Source organism: Aedes aegypti, chromosome 2 (assembly GCF_002204515.2).
Source record: "Aedes aegypti strain LVP_AGWG chromosome 2, AaegL5.0 Primary Assembly, whole genome shotgun sequence".
Taxonomy (NCBI): domain Eukaryota; kingdom Metazoa; phylum Arthropoda; class Insecta; order Diptera; family Culicidae; genus Aedes; species Aedes aegypti.
This window is the reverse complement of record NC_035108.1, coordinates 160,991,706-161,015,846: the sequence shown is the minus strand read 5'-3', so window position 1 is coordinate 161,015,846 and position 24,141 is coordinate 160,991,706.

Genomic DNA, 24,141 nt, shown 5'->3' with positions numbered 1-24,141 from the left:
TACATTATGGAAGCTTTTGAAGAAGCATGTCCTCTGCGGTCTGTAAAGACTACAAGAGGGACCCCATGGTGGAATTCCGATCTGACTAGACTCAGGAAACAATGTAGAAGGAGTTGGAACAGACGCCGTTCAGCTGGATCAGAGTCGTTCAAGTCAGCTCGCAAGGCTTACAAGAAGGCTCTTCGTTCTGCTGAACGATCCGGCTGGAAAAACCTTTGTACAAATGTTTCCAGTTTGAGTGAAGTCAGTCGGTTGAACAAAATTCTTGCAAAATCTAAGGATTTCCAAGTGAACGAAATTCGCTTACCTAATGGTGACTTTACTTCTTCCGATGAAGAAGTTTTAGAATGTTTATTCAATACACACTTCCCCGGATGTGTGGACATAGCATCTACGGATGAATCAAATGTCTTTTCATGTAGTTACGAGTCTCTGGCCTCGGCTCGCAGTATCGTAACTACTGAATCGATTCAATGGGCACTTAATAGTTTTGCTCCTTTCAAATCTCCAGGAGCGGATGGGATTTATCCTGTTCTGCTCCAAAAGGGATTTGAGTTTATCAAACATGTTTTGAAAAAGCTACTTGTAAGCAGTTTTGCTACCGGGTACATTCCCAAATCCTGGCGTGATATTACTGTAAAGTTTATCCCAAAAGGAGGACGTGCGTCGTATGAGGAAGCGAAGAGTTTTAGACCAATCAGTCTGACCTCTTTTCTTCTGAAATGTCTGGAACGGATTATCGATCATCACATCCGTGATGTTTATTTGGCAAACATGCCTCTTCATGTGAATCAACATGCTTACCAATCTGGAAAGTCCACTGTGACTCTTTTACACAAAGTTGTATACGATATCGAGAAAGCATTCGCTCAGAAGCAATCGTGCTTGGGTGTTTTCTTGGATATTGAGGGTGCCTTTGATAACGTGTCTTTCGATGCCATATTGGAAGCCGCACGAAACCATGGGCTACCTACAATGATTACCAATTGGATTCATCAAATGCTCAAAAACCGACATCTCTTCTCGACATTGCGTCAATCAGCGATTCGAAAATTGAGTGTTTGCGGATGCCCCCAAGGGGGAGTCTTGTCACCACTTTTGTGGAATCTCGTAGCAGATACGCTATTGAGGCAACTCAATAATTGCGGTTTTCCAACTTATGGATTTGCCGACGACTATCTAGCTCTGATAGTTGGTATGTGCATAAGCACCCTATTCGACCTGATGCAAAGTGCTCTTCAGGTAGTCGAGAGTTGGTGTCGCCAATATGGCCTTTCGGTTAACCCGAATAAAACATCTATTGTTCTTTTTACGGAAAGACGAAACCGCGATGGAATTCGACCTTTACGTCTTTTTGGCACTGAGATTAATGTGACTGATCAAGTAAAGTATGTCGGAGTCATTCTAGATTCCAAACTTTCATGGACACCTCACATTGATTTCAGAGTCAAAAAAGCTTGCATGGCCTTCGGTCAATGCCGGCGAACCTTTGGTAAAACTTGGGGCCTCAAACCCAAATATATCAAATGGATTTACACAACAGTTGTTCGACCAATATTGGCATATGGATGTCTTGTGTGGTGGCAAAAGGGCGAAGTGAGAACAATCCAATCAAAATTGGGCCATCTCCAAAGGATGTGCTTGATGGCGATGTCTGGTGCGTTCTCTACAACTCCCACAGCAGCGCTCGAGGCCCTTTTCGACGTTGCGCCACTACACATATATCTTAAACAAGAAGCACTTTCTTGCTCTTACCGTTTATGGGTACTGGATCTACTGGAGAAAAATCCAGTGAATCGTAGATCTACACACACTTCGTTGTTTCCACTTTTGGTGAATTGGGACAAAATTGTCCTTGCTCCAAGTGATCTCACAATTGCTTGTAACTTTCCTTACAGGACATTTACCACACAATTCCCTTCACGGGAAGAGTGGACGTCTGGCTATTTGGAAAGAAGTATATCAAACAATATAGTATGTTACACTGATGGCTCCCTTCTTGAAGGTAGAGCTGGTGCAGGAGTATATTCTCGTGAGCTAAGGCTGAATCAGTTTTACTCACTTGGTAGAAACTGCACCGTTTTTCAGGCGGAAATATTTGCTCTTATGTGTGGAGTGCAATCAGCACTTCAACAGCGCGTAATGGGTAAAGTCATATACTTCTGTTCAGATAGTCAGGCTGCTATAAAAGCTCTCGCTTCGGCCAACTCAAGGTCGAAGCTTGTTATCGCATGTCGAACTCAAATTGAGGAACTGAATTCAGTCAACTCTGTAAACCTTGTATGGGTACCTGGCCATTCTTCCATCGCTGGAAATGAATTGGCTGATGAGCTAGCTCGCGATGGAGCATCGCATGACTTCATTGGCCCTGAGCCGGCTATTCCAATTTCGAAGTGCTGGGTGAAGCTTCAGATAAACTCTTGGGCGGCAACTCAGCACAAGCAATATTGGAATAGTTTGGAGTCGTGTCGTCAAACAAAATTGTATATTACTGAGCCATCTCCAAAGGTGGCGAAGTATTTAACAAATCTGTCAAAGCAGAATTGCAGTCTCTTGGTCAGAGCGTTGACAGGCCACTGCCGACTCAACTATCACATGGCAAATATTCAGCGTGCTGACTCATTTGTGTGTGATAGTTGTGACTCCGATTATGGAACTTCGTATCACCTGATATGTAACTGTCCAGTTTTTGCGCAAATGCGATTCCAATTACTTGGTAAACACTTATTAAGTGAAACTGAATACAGAAGCCTGAATCTTCAGGACATCCTGTTATTCTTAACCCGCTGTGGTAATGAGCTATAGGCTCTCTTTACGCTCACGCGTTTTGCAGTGCCCTTTTTAGGGCGCTGTTCGAACCCATTGTGGTATGGAGCTACATGCTCTCATTTCGCTTATGCGATCTTCCCTCTTCAAGGGACCCACTCCTATTTCCTCCCATCTTTCCCTTCCCTTTCCTCTCCCATCGGGTAGATGATGAAATAGGCTCAAATATGGCGATGGCACAAATCTCCCAACTGGTGGGGAACGTGCCTTTGGAGCCGGCCTTCTGATACCTGATACCTGATACCCCTATTCGGGCAAAACTTGCACCGGGAGAGAGACAGAAGTGAACCGAAAAACAACCTTGAATTCAACCTTGTTTGTACGGAGATGCGAAAGCAATTCAAAAGGATGTGGAGTAGGTATACAATTGATACTTATCCGTTCCCGTTCGATGACCGCAGCTGGTCTTCTACACCGTAGGTAGGCAGAAAAAACGTGTCGTCGTTTTCGCTGCTGATGCAAACGGGGGATCCAATCACCGGGGGATGATGGTGACAATATCTTCTCGTGGCACGATACCAGTTGACCCTTGCCAATCTGGTTCGCTTCCTTCACGATGCGCGGTTTAAAGCACTACGGTACAATACAGCACTGGTAAAAACCACACGGGCGGTGGAAGAAAAAACCAAAAAGCTACCGACTGCCAAAAACTGAACTGGCTTGTTCAAGCGCACAGCAAGGAATGCCTTTAGAAATTTCTCCACAGATTCAACCAGAAATGTCTCCGGGGAACATTCTTCAGGCATATCTTCAGGTGGAATTTTTCCAAGGATTCCTTTAGAGGTTCCTTTACAAATTATTGTGGATTTCAACCACTGATTCTTTCGAAGATCTGTCCAAAAAATCCTAAGGGCTAACTCCAAGGCTGCCTTCTAGAATTCCTTCAGATTGCTATAACATTTTTTTTCAACAATTTCTTCAGAAATTTCTCTAGAAGTTAGTTCCAAGGATTCCATCACGCGTTACCCAGGAATCGCATCATGAATTCTTTAAGATACTTCTCAAGGGATTTCTAAAAAAAATAAAAAATCATCACCAGAAATTCCCCCAAGGATTTCACCAGGACTTTTTTAAGGGCTTGCTCCTAGGCCTCCTCCTCAAATTCCTCAACGAGTTACATCAGAAAATCTACCAGGAATTTCTTCAGTGATTCTTTCTAGCAATTTTTCAATAGATTTCTCCAGAGATCTATACAAATACTTCCCAAGGGATTTCTCCAGTGATTCATCCAATGCTTCCTTCAAGAATTCCACAAAAAAATCCTCCAAAGATTCATTTATGAATTCCTCCAGCGAAACTTCAAGCATTTCTATACAGATACTACCCACAATTAAGAAAGGATTCAAAAAGTTCCTCCAGGGATTCCACCAACAATTCCTCCAAGAATTTCATCTGAAAGCCTTCAAAGATTTCAAGAGAAATACTGCAAAAAAAAAATCATCAAAACTTGATCAGCAGGAATTTCTTTAGAGATTCCAATTGTAATTTTTTGACAGGATCCCCCAGGTTATCCTTCGGTATTTCTCTCGAGAATCTTCAATAAATTCTTTTATAAGCTCCACCAGTGTTTCCTCCAAAGATTCTTCCTTGTATCTCTGAAGGGACCCTACGAGGCATTCGTCCTGGGATTTCTGCAGGAATTACTTCAATAATCTAATATAAATTTCTCCGAGGACTCCTGAAGTGAATTTATCCATCATTTCCATCCAGTATTCCTTGAAGGATTTTTTCCAAGGAATCTATCAGGAATTACCTTGGAGAATCTTTCAGAAACTCCTTCAGGGATTGCTTTAAAAGGTCTTCCAAAAATATACTAAGGAACCTCTCCAGGAAACTCTCTAGGAATTAATCTATTGATTTCTTTGGTGATACTTCCAAGAATTTCTAAAGATATATCTCCATGGATTTTTTTTTTCAGAAATAAAAAAAAATCTTTTAGGTCTACTTTAGCAATTCATCCTGAGGCATTTAGAGAAATGTGTTGTTTGAAACTCTGAGTAAATATCAGTTAACTTCCGGAAGGAATTTATGATAATCCTGAAGCACAATCCTAGTAACACCTTTGAAGTATTTTATAGTTGAACTTCTGGCGAAGCTCTGCTAGATATCTAAAATTACTGGTATGCCTGGATGAAATCATGTTAAATTCCCTAGAATAACTCCTGATTCTAGAGGCCTCCCTTAGCCGAGTGATCAGAGTCCGCGGCTACAAAGCAAAATCTTGCTGAAGGTTTCTGGTTTAAATATCCGGTCGGTCCAGGATCTTTTCGTTTTCCATTCCATTCCTCCTTGCCTTCCCTGGGCATAGAGTATCATCGTACCTGCCACACGATATATGAATGCGAATATGGCAATTTTGGCAAAGAAAGCTCTCAGTTAAAAACTGTGGAAATGCCCATTGAACTCCAAGCTGAGAAGCAGGCTCTGTCCCAATGAGGAATTCCAGGTGAACTTTCGGAAGGAATTTATAAAGGAATTCTTACAGGAATTTCTTGTTAAATCACTGGACAAAATGTTGATAAAATTTCTGGAAGAACACCTGGTGGAATCATGAAGCAGTTTTGGAAGAATTCCTAAAGATATTACAAGAGGATTACCTGTAGAAATTCCTGGTAAAATTCCTGATGGAATCCCTGTAGTACAAATCCAGGTACAATTCATGGATGGATTTTTTTAATCACTGGTGAAACTGCTGATGGATTCACTGAAGATATTTCTGGAGAAATTGGTTGAGGAACAATTAAAGAATCCTTGGTGAATTTTCTAAAGAAAACGGTTAGAGATAGTTGGAAATGATAGTGAAATTATATAGAAACAACTCAAGAGCGTGAATTTGATAGACCACTATGACACTATGATCGGTTCGTCGAACATTTGGCTCCACCCACCGGCGGTTTGAGCAAAATCAAACTCGTTTGATTTTGGCCGACCGATTTGTCAACCGTCAAATTGGTTTCACAAACTGTCAAATTGGTTCGTCAAACAGCATCACACACGGTCAAACATAGCACCAACATGAGCATCAACCTGGGGGGCGGAGTCAATGTTGGTCAAACCGTCTGAGCGTCTGTGGGGTGCATTATGCGTCGGCGAAGCACTAAATTAGAATGCCGACTCCGAACTTCGCCGAAGTTTTGACTGCCGAACATCTAATTGTCACTCGAATTGTCAATAACGTTCAACGCTCCGTCATCGTAATCATCGAAACTTCAAAAGCAATTTTTTCTGTTCAAAGCTGAAAATTATTCGATGAAAATGTGTTCACTGTGTTTCGGTTGGAGATTAGAATACAGTGAACATATTTTTCTGTAATTTTTCTTGATTTTGAGCGAAAAAACTGCTTTTGAAAATTCCGAAATCAATGACGGATCCTGCCCTTTTAACCAATTTGAATATTTTTTTGTCAGTAGGGACCTATGCACGGGTTTACTATTCGACGTTTTAGCGGTGCCGTGTTTTTTATATGACCATTGAAACCAGTGAATTTGGCACCGCTCAAACGTCAAATTAGTGAACTCGTGCATCGGTCCATATTTGTGAACATAGGGAAAATTATGGCTTCGGCATCCTGAGGGTATTTTCGGCAGCACTAACTTATCGTCCTTGTTAAAATTTATCTACGGAACAGTTACCCTCAATGTACTCAACATATTATTTGAACGACAATCTTCCATGTAATGGGAAGTATGCACTTCAACAGAAAAGTAATGGCCTATCTCGATGCGTGGGAAATTTCTTGCAAGAAATGCTCAAGAAAAGCATTTTTCTTTGATCGCAGTATGCAGTTGAAAAAAAATGTCAATTCAAATGGGGCTCACTGTAGAAAATTTCTTGACCATTTCTTTCAGCAGAAATTTTTACTTTTTTTGAGCTGAACAGCATACTTAGCTTAAATCTCATCTCTGACAAAAATATTATATAACATGAGTTTTATCATTAAATGAAATAAATACTTACGAAATTATCATCATTCGTGAGCTGCCGAATTAAACAACTCAAGAACAGCTTAAGAAAAATTCACCACTTTCAAAGGTCCAATTCTTCGCTCCAATATCAATTTGTCACAAAAGCTACGCACCGATCACTTATGCACTATTAAACTTTTGTATTTTTACAAAGCACTCGAAAATGCTTAATTTTTATGCTTCAAACCACAAATTAAAACTATTGCACTTTGTTTTCCTCGACAATCGACCGTGTGGATCATGGCATTTAACTACAGAAACTTTTGAAACTTGGTGTTTTGCCAGCACTCATCCCCTGGTTTGAATCGTACTTATCAGGGAGGTCAGTAAAAGTGAAAATTGGTGCTGAATATTCTAATGCAATTGCTATACTCTCGGGCGTTCCACAAGGAAGCAACCTCGGTCCGCTGATGTTCTCACTCTTTATCAATGATGTTTCGCACGTACACTCCCGTGCATAAGTTTGGGTTCACCCCCTAAAAAACATACAAAAGTATTCAGTCCATATCTCTGGGATTACGCGTCCAATTGAAACTCTCTAAGTCGCATTCGAAAGGCAAAGAGTTATTCTTACTTCGTATGTAGTTTTCCAAAATTACTTTTTGAATTTTGTGTACTAAATTTCTACTTAAAGTTGTGACATTTTTCAAAAAACGCACTGAAAAAACATAGCTAATTTCCTCAGCATTGGATCGACCAAAATTTTAATACAAGGTGTCATTAGATTCGTAATCTTATATTCTTTGAAGGGCGCTTGCGAAATTTTTGCGGAAAAATCTGAAAACTATTCAAAATCCATGAAACAGTCATTCAAGTCATCGTGCAAAAGTTTGGGTTCGCTCTTCAGTATGATGCAAATCGTGCAAAAGTTTGGGTACACCTGAGCCGCTCACAAATCATTTTTGCCAATATCTCTGCCATTTTTCAACCGATTTTAATAATTCATAGCTTTTTCAAACGCAAATAATGGCACGTTTGAGATTTCACAGATTTTTCGTGTTTCAAGTAAGTTCAGGTGAACCCAAACTTTTGCACGACACGCCATACTGAGGGGAGAACCCAAACTTTTGCACGATGACTTGAATGACTGTTTCATTGATTTTGAATAGTTTTCAAATTTTTCCGCAAATATTTCGTGAGTGCCCTTTAAAGAATATAAGATTACGGTTCTAATGACACTTTATTTTAAAATTTTGGTCGATCCAATTCTGAGGAAATTAGCTATGTTTTTTCAGTGTGTTTTTTGAAAAATGTCACAACTTTAAATAAAAATTTAGTATACAAAATTAAAAAAATGTTTTTGGAAAAATACTTACGAAGTAAGAATAACTCTTTGCCTTTCGAATGCGGCTTAGAGAGTTTCAATTGGACGTACAGTCACAGAGATATGGACTGAATACTTTTGTATGTTTTTTAGGGCGTGAACCCAAACTTATGCACGGGAGTGTAAGTACTGCCACGAGGGAAGCGATCATTTTATGCGGATGAGGTAAAGATCTTTATGGTTATCACTAGACTGGAGGAATGTTTAGAGTTGCAAAGAATATTGGATTCATTCGAGGATTGGAGCAAACGGAACTGTCTAGAGCTTTGTGTTGCTGTAGGTACGTTCTTGCGATCCATCTTAGGGCACGGCCAGGGTAGACGCGAATCGCGAAGCGAAGCGAAAATTGCACGGGTAGGAATAACAATTAATAATAATGAAATGTCTAACTCCAAAGGATTTTCGCGTCGCTTCACGTGACCCATTTACCCTAGGCGACACCTTAGAGTCTGCGATGTTGATATGGTGTCCTTACAACAGGAATTGGATAGACCGTATTGAAGCTGTGCAGCGGAGGATCGTACGATTATGTCTTCGATATCTACCATGGAGGGACACTTCAAATCTTCTACCATATGATTGGTGTATGCTACTAGGCATCGACAGAGTAAGATCAAACATGCAAGCAATATTTGTTGCCAAGATTCTAACAATTGAAATCGATGCTCCTAATTTACTAGCTGAACTCAATATTTATGTGCCGGAACGATATCTACGACGTCGTATTTTTTTTGCAACTGAGCACCCGAAAAAGCCGTTATGGACAACACGACCCGATCAGGTTTATGATATCTCAGTTCAACGAAGTATACTTTTTTTTAATTTGACGTAAGAGCCATTATTGTTGTTCACCTTTTATTTATTTTTAAGTGTTAGCTCTTATTTGTACCGTAGAATTGGGGTTTTTTTTTGCATATTTGTACACGGTAACTACCTACTTATTTTATATTTGATTTTCCCCACTTCACTTCATGAAGACATATTTGTCTGATGAAAATTATCATATAAAATAAATAAATAGTAAGAGGTTGTTTCCGAGATACGACCGCCAAGTTGACGTTGGATAACTGGGTTTATTCTACTACTGGCGTGAGGTGACAATTGTCGGTGTCGTATAGCGAGGTGACAATTCTCGACTCGAGGGAAGTGACTCTCCATTTGATTTTCACGGCGAGTCACTTCACTCGAGTCGAGAATTATCACCTCGCTATACGACACAAACCATTGTCACCTCACGCCACTCGTAGAATTAACCCAAATGTAAGCTTCTTCTATTTCCTGGCTTGATACCATCATGACCCATTCATACGATTTTACGCCTACTTAGTATGAAAATCCGAAAATTGGGTAAAATTTTTAATGAAATCTAGTTTTTATTCAATAACACGAAAGAGCATCTTACTGCAACTACTTAAGCAATTTTTCCCGCTCAAATAACGGCTATATCATGTTTAAACTTTAATTTAAAAATTGGGTCCATAAATGAACCTTGACACTTAAGATCATGTTTGACGTTCGCTTAGTCGACAAAAACACCACAGGGGTTGTAGTTTTAACACTGGGGTTGTTTCTATCTGACATTTCGGAAGGGACACGGAAAACAAAATACATCCAAAATTTGAGTTTAAGCCAAGGGGTGTGACAAAATCTGAAAAAATGTTTTTTGGACGCAAAGCAACGGAAAACATTAGAAACTTGAGTAAACATGTGTTATTGGCCTAAACTTAAGCGTTTGGCACTAAAATTGAAACAGGGCTTTAGGACCCTATTGGCACAGACTTCTTGTAGTGCCCTTTCCCTACTGATAAAAATTTAATCAATTTTCACACTATTTGTTGCATGTCAATTCTGACCTATTATGGACATTGTGTGTTATTATTTGGTTGGTTCGGTTAACACTTCAACACCGATAGAACCGGTCGATCGAAGAAGAAGAAGCATGAGCGATAACTTTTGCTCTCCAAACAAATATTCCGGTTAAAAGTTGGGTCCACGCATGATCCACTAAAATTCATTGCTTTAGAGGTTTCCGAAGTTAGTTTGAGGTTGAGGTATTTGTCCAAGAAGTCCGCTAACTCCATGCTCTCCTATTTGCTCAAATCGATGATGAAGTTTCCTGTCACTATGGTTGCCATGGTCTTCTTTTGATACTCGAAAAAGTTCCGTGCCATGAAGAACTTCTTCTGCTTCGTCGTGGTATCCGGGGAAATTTAGAGGCAAACCAGTAGTGCCCAACAACTCAAAATAGTGATCTCGGCAGCGCAGATATCAACATAATCATCTAACAAGCCCAGCTCTACTTCATAACGTTGTTGCGGAGCTGCTGATCCGCAAGTTGCCATTTCAGTGCCTGGTCCTGAAATCGCTCAGGACTGCTTGATCTAGACTGATCTGCGATTCCATAGCTCGGCCGTCATGGCCCTGCAGGAAGCAAGCGTGGCCTAAATGACCGGTTTGTTTGAGGATACCAACTTGTGCGCGATGCACGCCAAGCGTGTCACCATCATGTCAAAGGAAGCTGGATGTCCTCGTCGCATTCGTGGCGAACGCGCTTAAATTGCATTGAAGCACAATTTCAAACGACGGCCATTTTCAGGGCCATAAATGGCAAACAAAGTTTAATTAGGTTCCCATCGCTCGGGTCGGGTGGCGGTAGCATTTTTGCAGTCTTCTCTGCGTACGTATTACGATTCGATCGACATTTTTTCACCAAATCAAAACGTCAACAAAGCTGTTGCTGATTAGTTTTAGCTTTGTTCGATAGATTGATACTTATCGCTCTAGAATTCATTTAATCACATCCAATCACCAGTAACGTTGCTCTTCACGGTGGAAAATTCTCATAACTCTTTTTAAATAAAATTGGTGTCCTCAAAAGGATTTGTGTTTCCTGTTTCCTTGTCCATCCTTGTTTTCGATGGTTTGCTCATTCCTGCGACGGCAATTTTCAAGGTTTCCGGACGCGTTTTCCACGAAATTGATGGGCTAGCAGAATGCCTATGGCCATGATGAGCGATCTCACGGAACCCGCAGCTTTTAGCTTGAGAATAAACAGCAGCAGCAGCGACGAACGTGTTAAACTTATTCCGATAAGAGGCCTTCCCCGGTTGCTGGTCGACGATTGACTGAGGCGCGTGTGGCTGATTTGAGTTTGGCTGGTTTCGACTGAACACGATAGAATAAAGAGGAGTAAGAAGAAGACCGAAAGTTATCGCTCAATGATGTCTGTGTTAGAAATACACAAGAAAAATGTACTTTTCTATGCAAAATGAGACATGCCTCGATATCTACAAACTTTTAAATAGTTTAGTCATGAAAATCAATACTTTCCATTATTGGAGTCGGTTCGTAGAAAGTTTTCCAATCGATTGCTGCAAGAAAATAAATCCGGGCGTTAGTAAGTTATTCACAGTCAAAATCTAACAATTTTTCGTGACGCGAGCGATTTTCGTTTTACGAAATTTTACCCCAGTTTGTTGCCGTAAGACGTTATCCAACGTCAGAAACAGCTTTAAACTTTCTCCGGATCGTTTGTCGGGAAGCGTGGAAGTCGGACATATTTTTGTTACTATGAATGTTAACTGTTGAATGTTTGTCCATTTGCGTTAACTCAGTAAATAATGTGTAAAAGTCCCTTAGCCAAATGACTAGAACCGTACAAAAGCATTAAAATTAAATGTTCCAAGAAAGCATATGGTTTTAGGCGTGCTCCTATATCCCGAAGGAAGACAAACTTAGGACCCAATTCAATACAGTACCAGATTAACGGCCTAACTGACAAATGTAAACAAACTGAGTTTTATTCACCTAACACTTTACTTGATAAATTACAATCATATAATTCACATCTGTTCCTTAAAAATAACGTTTTTCACGAAATAAGTGAGAAAAACATAAAGGCTCATTTGATATTTTCTTTCGATACAAACTCTGATGTCAATTTCGCCCAACTTCCCCCTTGCGGTAACCGGGCGCATTTGAGATTGAGTGTGGCAGCAGGGCGCATTTAAAACTGAGTGTGCAGAAGGTCAATAGTGAAGAAGGTTCGTGTGAAAGAGCGTAGCAAAACGGCGAAGCTGATGATTGTCAAACCAGAAGGACGAGGTCAAAAGGCGCAATCACTGCTGTCAAACTGAAGGAGACGAAAAACCAAGGGGTGCAACAATTCTAAATTTTGATTAATGGCGCATGATGGATTTTTATTTATTTTAACATGTTATTCATAATATGTAAATAAATTAAATGTTTTGCTGCAAAATTAATATTGTAACGGATCCTACAAAAATGCATCATGCGATTAAATTGATCGGAAACATAATATAGAATTAAAATTACATCCGCTGAACTTCAAATCTATTTTTCTGAGAATGTATTAGGCTTCACATTCGCCCTAATTCTGACTCTGTATTGAATTGTGCGTGAAGCGTCGAACATTTTACCCGGCAAGGTATAGAAAGTGAAATTTGAAATGCCTATATAAAATTAACTACAACAGCTTTTAAAAAAAAAAAATCAGTACATGTTGATAAACTTTTGATGGGCTACATTTTTGACACATTATTTTTATTTTTATGTTTTTTTTTCTCAATATTCTGCGGATTCTACAGCTTATCATACATTTAAAGCCGTACACTTTACAGAATTTTGTAAAATTATGTGTTGAATTTATTATAAGCATTTGAAAATTCACTTCCTATGCTTTGCCATGTAAAGAAATCGGAGCTTCACGCATAGGGTCAACTGTGGTAGTTGCCTCCGTCATCGCGAATTGCTTTCCAACCCCAGACATCAAGTTGTTAACATTTCAGTCGTCGTTGTCGCGCTGTTGTATTTTGTACAAGGGCTCATTCATTTATTTCATAACACTGAAAATGACAATTTTTGACACCCACCCACCCCTTCGTAACGCTTTTTGTATGAATATCCTACAAATTTTGTATGAGCCGTAACATCGCGAGGACACCCACCCACCCCTTTCAGCGTTATGAAATTTGTGAATAAGCCCCAACACTGATGAAAAAACCTCGCATTTTCGATAACAACAACAGCGTGGTGGTTCTGATGGTGGTCAACCACGTGACGACTGGAAGGTCAATTTCAAAACGGTCGATTCAGTATTTAGGAGATGAAATCCTAAAACAAAAATTCAGCTATAAAGACAGAACTTTTGCCACTGTCAACTAAAAGAAATTAACACTTCAGTCGTCACGCTGTTGTATTTTGTACAAAACTATTGAGGAAACCTCGCTTTTCGTTCACAACAACAGCGAGGTGGTTTTGACGGTGGCGAACCACGCGACGACTGGAAGGTTAAAAAATAGTAAAACACAATAATTTACGGGAATGACTTGAGGACCCAAACATTTAATACGAAACCTCGTCATCTCATAGTGCTCAAAAAGTGACGTTCCCCACACAAGTAGTAGTGGGAACGTCATAAATGTGACTTTATGTTCAGTGAATTGTTTGCTTTTGCAATTGTTGGTTGGTTGGTTTGACGTTATTAACGAGATTTTTAGCCCTGGGCTAGTTCAATTGTCTTAAGGCTGAAGAATCTATCATTCAACATCTGCAATCATCAATTTTATTCAATTTTCAAGAATTCCTTATGGAAATCTATCACTGCATTACAGATAGCAAGTGCAATGCAATTATAAATTTTCTTGAACATTGTATCAATTTTGAGCAAAAAAACTGGTTTTGAAAATTTGTAAAACGATGATGGCTATTTCACTCTTAATTTATTATATTTTTGTAATAAAATTGTTTTAAATTTTTGATTTGCAAGCAAAAAATTTAAAAAGGGCTTTTAGTTTTGAAATGGAATGAATTTTGAATGCATTCAAAAATTTTAGTTTCTAGACAGACATGTTTACGAAGCTTTTACCGTTTTGATTCATATTACGGACAGCTTCAAATTCCGGACACTCTCGTTTGTATGGGAAACATTTCACACGAAATGTTTCAATTTTCGCCGTCCAAAAGTTCTCATTTTCGAGGCTCGTTTTATTAGGTTTCTTCCATAAATATCATTCCAAATTTATAATGCCCAACTACCTTAGACGTCTCTTAAGTGGTTGAACGATTTCAATTGATGATTTGACTGTTCCATTAATGATTATCATGAGCTGTCCGTAATTCGAATCAAAGCGTCCGGAATATGAGGCAAAAGTGAGGGAGCGTCCGGAATAAGAATCATGAAAAGGCCACACGTTTTGATTTATTTAAAATTATTCAAGTTGCGGACGCGTATTCTTTACCCACCATCCGAAAGTTAAGGGCTTCCGACGCTCGATAACGCTAAAAAATCATACAGAATGATTTATTTTGTATGGTCCATGCTGGGTTATACTTCACTGAGGCCTTAAGTGTCCGTAATATGAATCAAAACGGTATAATGAAGTTTAAAGCAACAAACAAGATGTCATTGCATTAAATTTTGATTTATTGGCAAATAGTATACTGAATGGGATCTTCGTAATTTTCAAAATTGGAATCAATCAAGAATGTAATCAAAAATTTATATGTCTGCACAAATATATTCAAAATACTTCAGCAGTAATTTTTGAGCTGAGAAATCTACCAGTTATTACTTTTAATCTTGCTTGATAGGCAAACAGTGTTAACTTATTAAATTTTCATAGTTTTTGTTTTAATTAAAAGATATTTTGAGTATAATTAAACATTTCTATTTCTGCCCCAAAAATGTTTGCTGGACTACTTACAGGTAGAAAAGATTTGAAAATATGGTTTTATGAGGTTCTTTGAGTAAAACAAATTATGAGTGTAATCAAAAAGTTGTATTTGAATCCAAACATGTGATTTATTGTTCCGTAATTTAGTTTTTAACAAGAAACCCATATTTTGTCACCTTGAATATTGTTACATTGCTTAACTTGTGCAACAAATCCGAACCTTATAATACTAAGTAGTACATTTGGTTAAAAAAAACCTAGGGTTTACTTACTGTCTTATAAAAATTTTTTAAATGAATATTAATCACGAAAAGTGAATGATTCCATTGGCGCAAAAACAAAAAGAAAAATCGCTTAGAAAACGACTAGTGATGGGCAAATCGGCTCATTTCAGTGAACGGATCCGATTCGAATCTCTCATTCTAGTGAACCAGATCTTTTGAACGGTTCAGTGGCTCAGCAGCTCACAAAGGAAGGACGAACTGAACCGAGCGAACGAAAAAAAAGAGCGGTTCACTCCGTGTTGCGCGACGTACCTTTCGTATCTTCCGCTCTCTCACTCTTCGGTTGTCGAAAAAGTCGAAATTTAGCGTGACATAATTTGTGTACCATCCCTATTTGGAGCATCAAAATAAACCTAAATTTCAACACCAAACCATTATTTTTAAATCGAATTCACTTTAAATTTACACGATCATCCAACCGTTTTTAGTTGAAAATTGAGTGTATGTCCATTGGATACATGATGCAGTAGCAACGCACGAATTTGATTTATTTTTGCAGTAGACTTCAGTTTACACTACATTGAAGATTAAATATTTTTTTCTGTTGATTCACCCGCACCAAATGCACGATGTGCAAGGCGCTCATAAGACCGGTAGTCGTCTACGGGCATTAAACGTGGACTACGCTCGAGGAGGACCTACAAGCTCTTAGGGTTTTTGAACGCCGGGTGCTTAGGATGATCTTTGGCAGCGTGTAGGAAAACGGTGTGTGGCGGCGAAGAATTAATTACGAGCTCGCCAAACTCTAAGATGAACCCAATATCTAGAAATTGGCCAAAACTGGAAGGGTACGTTGGACAGGGCATGTTGCAAGAATGCCGGACAACAGCCCTATAAAGATGATGTTAGCTGCGAATCCAGTCCGAACAAGAAGGCGTGGAGCGCAGCGAGCCAGGTGAGCGAGGCGGCCATGAACCGACTGCATTGGTGAAATCTTGTCGGAGAGTTTATCAAGTTAATTGATGTAGAACCAAATAAATTAAGATGACCATTTTGTGTGGGAAAACGGCATCAGAGCATTGTATATGGCCGATACTGTGTTTATCTTCAAGATATTTACTTGTTTCAGCACAAGCTTCAGTGTTCCGATTTTGCAATACATTCAAAAATATGCGCTGAACGAACAGTGCGTAGCCATGTATGCTGTTCCATTGAACTTATATAGACTTCAAGTAGGGTGCCGGTGCCAATAGTGGACTACCTAAGCTATAAAAAATCATAAAATAATAACAAAAAGCCTTAACAGAGATTTTTAGCGTCAACAGAAAGATTTCAACCAAAAAAAAACAAATAAAAATAAATATAAAAATATAAAAAGAGTGATGAAATTATTTTTTGAGCATGAAATCGCTTGAGCCACTATTGGTACACGTGTTCCAGTAGTTGCGCTAGTGCTCCAGTAATAGACGTTCGGGAATGATACAAGGAATTTTAAACAAAATAGTTGACTTTTACATAGATTTAATATTTTTCCCTCGGAGCAGCAACTAAAATCTTTAGAAAGAAGCATAAAGATCATCTCTGGGACATTTCTTATTTTTTATGTATCTATTTGAAAAACTGCTTCCGTCAGTTGATCCACTACTGGAACACAACAGCAACTACTGGTGCAATGACTTTTTTGATAGAATTAAAAATCTGCAATTTGACAAATCGACTAAACTAAAGGCGATCTATCCACCAAAAATAGCGCAGGTTGTTTTAATCGAAAAATGTACGTTTTATTCCATACTCCAATCTACAAGTACATTACAACCATTGATAGCGACACTCTAAATGAAAGTTTCAGAGTACGCATGAAAATGATGATAAGTTAACAATTTTTATACTTCTGAGTTTAAAACCCTTTTTAGCGGGAAAATCGATACATCACATACGCTTACAAGAATTCTATAAGCCCATAAAAGTGTAGACAAGATGAAAGATGGCATGGTAGCTGAATGTTCCTTGCCACGCATGACGTTTCCAAGCAGAATGCAGTCGCATATCGTAGGTACGTGGGAAATGTATAGACATTTTAAATAGCTTTTGTTTTGCTGGTGACATCAGCGAGGACATATCCTCCGCATGAAATTGCCGTTTTCGGGTTAGAATGGTTTTATGATAATCGCACTCTAGCTATCCGTTATCGAACGGGTGCGATTTTCCTCGCATTTTCGCATTTCGTTTTTATTGCCAGTAGGAACAGCGGGAAACGCAGAAACACATAAAACTTGGCGTCGTAAAATTAGCAATTGGAGATAAATATTTTACTGCGGAATGATTGCGGTTCGTGCGAATATAGTTGGTTTGTGATGAAGTGAACTGAATGTTTTAAACTTTAAGAGCCACATCGCTAGAGCTACAATCCTATATTTCATAGATGTTCTCCGATTAGGCTGAAAGTTTGTTCTGTATGAAGGAATATATCTTGGAAAATTTTAGAATTTTACATAAGGGGAAAGTGGGTCATAATAGCCCTTAATGGTTTCATGGTGAAAAAACGTGCGAAATAACGAGACCTGCTATAAGTTCAGTAAACATTCACTGATTTTGTAGAATGTGAATCATGAGCATAAGCATTCTGAGGGTTTTTGCAAAATGTGAATAAATTGAATTTCATTAAACAACATAATAAGCTTTATCGTTTCATTCGAAAGTCTCAATGGATATGCATGATATGATCTCATACATGACAGCAATTCAACTTAGTGTCCAGGCCTTGTCAGGGACTTGTGCCATGTTCATGAGTACATTATTGAATAACGAAGTGATCGCAAAGCCCACCCGTCACGTTCACATAGATTATTCTCCTCGCAAAACGAGGTCAACCACGAATAAGAGCAGTGCACCATGTTAACTTCCAATGGACCTAAATTGACGTTCGTCAGTGCACATTGCCGTTGAACGTATTGAAGCCAACTGTTCATTCACTTCGTTGTCGTTTGTTTCCAGGTCGAGTATAATCGTTTTCCTGTTTTGTCATAGCGTCCAAAATTCCTGGTGCAATCAAGTCTCCTAATATTGGGCTAATTCGATTCGTGTGTAGACGCTATACGCTCGGTAAGCTCATAGAAAAGCAGGAGCATTTTTGCCAGGACGATAAATTACAGAAAAGCATGATTGTGCCAGAATAGTGCAATCCACTCACACACACGCATCGTTGCACGTTTCCCATATAAAGCATTTCCAGCTCAAAATGCAAATCGTGTAGACGCTACCTTTTTCGAATTGGATTAAACTTGCCACATGTATCAGTGGCTACACGCAAACAAATTTTATTGTATAATCTACCGAATCTATGGTAGAATTCAAAACTGTACCATCAATTTCAACCGACTACAAAAATGTGTAAAGTTCACTATAATCTGATACAAATCACTGAGCGGGCAGTACATGTGACTATGTCCATAGTAACTTCGACTACAAAGCATTGTATTTCAATTTGTGACACTCACCGCACAACACAGTGTGGTCAAAAGTATAATGCCAAACTTGTCAAATCTATTGATATTGTATTTTTAAGAATTGCTCCCATTCGCTGGCCACTCCTTTGGCCAAGTTATTTTCCCGATCACTGCAGGAAGGCAAGTTTCCTGATGAATGGAAAGTTTCCAGCATGTTTCTAGTCTATAAAAAAGGCGATATGAAAGATGTGCATAACTACAGAAGCATCACATCTTTATGCTCCTGCTCCAAATTATTCGAGATTCTCATAAACGATGCTTTGTTCAATTCTTGTAAATCTTTTATTTCAACTGCTCAGCGTGGAATTTTTCCAAAGCGATCGGTTACTACAAACCTAACGGAATTTGTTTCTCTCTGCTTTCGTACTCTGGATTCCGGTGGGCAAATTGATACAATCTATACGGATCTAAAAGCAGCGTTTGACCGAGTGGATCACGGCATTCTGCTAGCTAAGCTTGATTAACTTGGAGTTTCTCATTCCTTAGTGCGTTGGTTCGAGTCATATTTAACGAACCGCTTGCTATACGTGAAAATTGGATCATCGCAATCTGAGAGCTTCACAAATTCATCTGGAGTACCCCCAGGGCAGTAATCTTGGACCGCTTCTGTTCCTGCTGTTCATCAACGAACTCTCTCAGCTGCTACCTCCTGGATGTCGGTTGTTCTATGCGGATGACGTTAAAATCTACATGATCATCGACAGCACTGCGGACTGCGAATTGCTGCAATCACGGGTGGACATAATGGCAATTTAGTGCTCTTCAAACTTTCTGACACTCAGCGTCAACAAATGCAATGTAATTTCATTCCACCGCAGACAGAAGCCAATCATTTTCGATTACCGGATTCGTGATACAGTTTTCAACCGAGTGGATCAGGTTAAAGATTTGGGCATCACTCTTGACCAGGAAATGAATTTCAAGCCACACTACAATGACGTGATCGCGAAGGCAAACCGGCAGCTTGGATTTATTTTCAAGCTTTCTGATGACTTCCGCGACCCCTTATGTTTAAAAGCACTGTATTGCTCGTTAGTCCGTTCCATTTTGGAATTCAGCGTTGTAGTTTGGTGTCCGTACCAAAGTTGTTGGATCGCAAGATTGGAGTCAGTACAACGTAGATTCCTTCGGTACGCACTTCGACATCTTCCCTGGCGAGATACTCTCAGACAGCCTAAGAGGATCGCTGTCGGTTGCTGGGAATCGAAAGAGCGCAAGCTGTTTTTGCGGCTAAGCTGATCGTTGGTGATATCGACTCTCCGGAGTTACCAAGGCAGTTGAATATATATGCACCTGAACGAGTAATAAGGCAACGCAACTTGTTTCAGCTCGTGCCTCGCAATCGTTTGTATGGCATGAATGAACCTCTTCGTGCTTCTGCCGATGCGCTCAACGAAGCCGTAGATTTTAATTTGCCTTTGATTAGTTCTATCCGTAGATTGTCATTGAGCTAGATTTTTATATTTTTTTTTTCATCAAGATAAATAAATGTCAGATGAATTACAACTTCAATAAAAAAAATAAACAAATAAATAAATAGTTCTAGAATGTTTCTAGTCATAAATACTACAACTCTGGTTAAATAAATAGAATATATTTTCTTGGGCAGTGATGTTGACTATGTTTTGGTAGAGTTAACAGACTAATGTAGTCGGTTGAAAATTGTTTGTGCAGTTCTTAATTTTACCATGGATTCAGTAGTTTCTACAATAACATTCATTTCAGTGTACTTTTTATACAGTAGGTTCTCCTATTAAACGCATTCCTATAGCGCACAATCCTACTACGCACACTCACAATTGAGCATTAGTAAAGGTACAGGGCTTATGGGATTCCATCAATTTTGTGAATATCTCAGTAGCCTAACCACTTAGAAACATGTGGTCTTCGACATCGCTTGTAATTCTACTTGTAATGAAATTTTCTTCATTTCATATTAATATTACTTACAAAGCATAAGCATATTGATAATTCAAAACATATTTTTAAGTTTACCGTAATAAGAGCATGCTTTATAACAAGGTTCATCACATGCGTACCTCTCCACTAATCAATCCGAATAACTAAACTGATTATTTTTGCCTCCATTCAATATTCAATTCTCCATTCGATGTATTAACCTTTTATTACGACGGATATGTATAATAATAAACTAAATAAACACTTAATAACGGTAAAATCTTCATGTAGGCATGTAAAACAGTACTTGACATGTCGAAAAACATGTTATTATTGAATATTTGGAGAAAAAATCTATTAATCAGAAACCACTAAAGGCACCATTATTTTGATTTATTATTATGATATAGTTGGTGAAAGTTTTCACTTCTTCTGGTTCTCTATTGTGAGCCCGCGCTTTGTTGAATTCTGGATCGCAGCTGAACTTCGTTTCGGTGAATCTCTCCCAAAAATTGAAGCTTCATCGAACCAAGGAATTCGTCCCAATCAGCGGGGTTGGCCTTTCGTCCGTTTCGTCCAAACACACCACATCTATCCGTATCCAATCCCACTGTGCTGATTTCGAAAAGACTTAGAAATTCCATGCATTGTCCAAGTTTACGTTGGAGCTACCGAATCAAACTGTTGATATCTCCCGATCAAAATGGCCTTTGGATATTGTATTAGCGGACCCAACAATCGACCGCCCTGGATCAATCGGTTTGATACTAGGCGTAGACATCTTCTACGACCTGTTCTGTGACGGTCAGCTCAAGAATACATGTGGGGAGCCAGTTCTGCAGAACACCGCCCTAGGATGGATGGTATCCGGTAAGGTATAAGCAAAGGTTCCTGTGTCCGTCTCCCGCCTTGCCTTGAAATAGAATCGTGCTACATCCAAAGCATACACTCCATCGAAGAAGCAGAATGGGAGGAGTTTTTTGCACAAACGACCGAAAGAGATTTTATGGCCGTTTCGTCATCGCTCTCCCTACCAAACCTTCGATGATTGCGATGTTTGGAAACTCTGAAGATATTGCAGATCGTCATTTATTTTCCCTGGAACGTTGCCTCAACGCTAATCCTGAGCTTAAGCATGCCTACTCAGAGTTCATCCAAGAGTATGTACAGCTAGGACATATTCTTCTTCTTCTTTCTGACGTTACGTCCCCACTGGGACAGAGCCTGCTTCTCAGCTTAGTGTTCTTATGAGCACTTCCACAGTTATTTTCTGAGAGCTTACTATGCCAATGACCATTTTTGCATGCGTATATCGTGTGGCAGGTACGAAGATACTCTATGCCCTGGGAAGTCGAGAAAATTTCCAACCCGAAAAGATCCTCGAACGGTGGGATTCGAACCCACGACCCTCAGCTTGGTCTTAACTGAATAGCTGCGCGTTTACCGCTACAGCTATCTGGGCCCAGCTAGGACATATGAAGCTTATAGAAGATGTACAACCGGGTCCATTTCCGGCTTTGCCTCACCACTGCATTGTTCGACAAGATAGCCTCCCCATCAAATTACGTGTGGTTTTTGATGCGTTTTGTGCTACTGACAGTGGCAATTCCCTCAACAACGCTTGTTTGAGAAAGTCAAGTCCAGTTTGAACATCAAGGCCAAGAATTTCTTCTGGACAGATTATGGAATCACGCTCTTTGAATTTACGGTAAACCCTTCTCGTTGAAAAACCTTTGTCGTCAACCGTTGTTCTGAAATACAGCGGATTACAGCCGATGGCATATGGTCTCATGTATCAGGTTCGGAGAACTCTGCGGATATAATCTCCAGAGAAATACCTCCTGACCAACTCTTTGAACACATTATCTGATGGGAGGGACCGGCTTGGCTTGCGCAACCGTTCAGACTCTAGCCTCTCCTTGGTCGTCCAACTAACCAAACTTTCACTTCCGAGGAACTACATAGACGAAAGAACAGAATCACTACCCGCTCAAATACAGACACCAACCGAGCTCTTTTCGTTATATTCTTTGTATTCCAGGCTCGTCCGAATTGTTGCCTTGCTTCGTAGATTCACTCATAGTCATAAAACAAAGACAGCAGATAAAGGAAGTCGTCGTACTGGATATCTCTGTACTATAAAGATCAAAAAAGGCACAGAAATTCTCGTGAAGCTTGCACAGACAGAACGGTTCGGTCAAGAACTACTAGATTTCGCACGTAATAAAGAAATTAAACCCAACTCTCGCCTCATTGCTCTCAACCCGATTTTGGTAGATGGCATCCTATCATCGGATCTTAACGATCTAGAGGTGCTCACACCTGGACATTTCTTGGTCCATCGATCGCTCACCGCGACTTAACAGACACAGGAGTACGTCCGTAGAATCTGGAGTCAATGGCAGTCCGAATATCTGTCCGGGATGCAGGCTCGTACTCGGTGGACCAAGCGGCATAACAACATCGAGATCGGCACGTTGGTACAGGTGCAGGAGGACAATCTTCCTCCGCTAAGATAAAGCATCGGACGTATCACGAAAATATATCGGGGAGACGACGATTGCATCCGAGTCGTCGATGTGAGGACGAAGGACGGAGAATAGCGCCGAGGTATCTCCAAGATCTGCTGCTGCCAAATCAACCCGAAGGAGGCGACGTCGTCGAACCCCAAGAAGGAAACAAGGATCCTTCCATTGAACGAAGTGTTCCACTGCGCACCATTGGGAGGTCAAATGGCCTCCCATTCATGTAAGTCTTTGTATATCATTATATTTAAAAAAAAAATATCTATAGAATGTTCGTCCCCTTACGTCTGCGATGTCTTCGTGCACTGATCCACTATTACGACAGAAGTTCAAGCTGGCTCCGATGGTCTGTAGCTGACCGAATGCATCCACTGTTTGTCGGATAGCTGGTAACGAATCACCGACGGATTCCGCTTCGAAGGTTGTTTTGCTATTCAACTCATCATCACTCATTTAAGGCTGTCGCCATTCATCAAATCGGACTCATTAGTGCACAAGCATGCTTAGTGCTTCGCTGCCAACGGTCATCGTCCGACAGAGGGCCCATGGAGGCCGGTTGCCTCCGTTCCAGTTGAGGATTGTTTTATTATGCTCTCGATTGTATGAAAAAGCCGCAGTTTGATTGCAGTATATCACCACGAAGACGACGCCCCGATGAGAAAGAAGCCCAATACCCAGCATTCAACCCATATCCATTCAAGCAAGGCCAAAGTCAGACACGGTGAGCCATACCCGAAGAGTCATATAGCCCCGATCCAGCAAATGCCGAGATGTCGCCGAAATAGCATGTGGAGAAGTAAACACTTGACGAAGCTGAAATGAGTGAACACCGAATGAAGACCCAGTAGACCCAGCAGAAGAAGAATGGTGGGTGAAATCGCTTGATCGATGAATTTCCTCGCATTAAATGCTATTTTATGAGTTCATAAGTTCAATTCGTTTCGTCCCGTATACTTGTACAAAGTAAATCGGATCAATCCGTAGCAGCTGTCAAATATTTTTTGTTATGATATATCAAGTCGTATAAGAATACATATAAATTCGCAATAAAATCTGCACTCTCGCATTGCATGCTATCTTGCATCATATAATATATGCACGTATATCGCCTCCACTTTTGTACGTATAAGGCCTTTTCACGACATCTTATATGTTAAACTTTGCACGTATAACCATC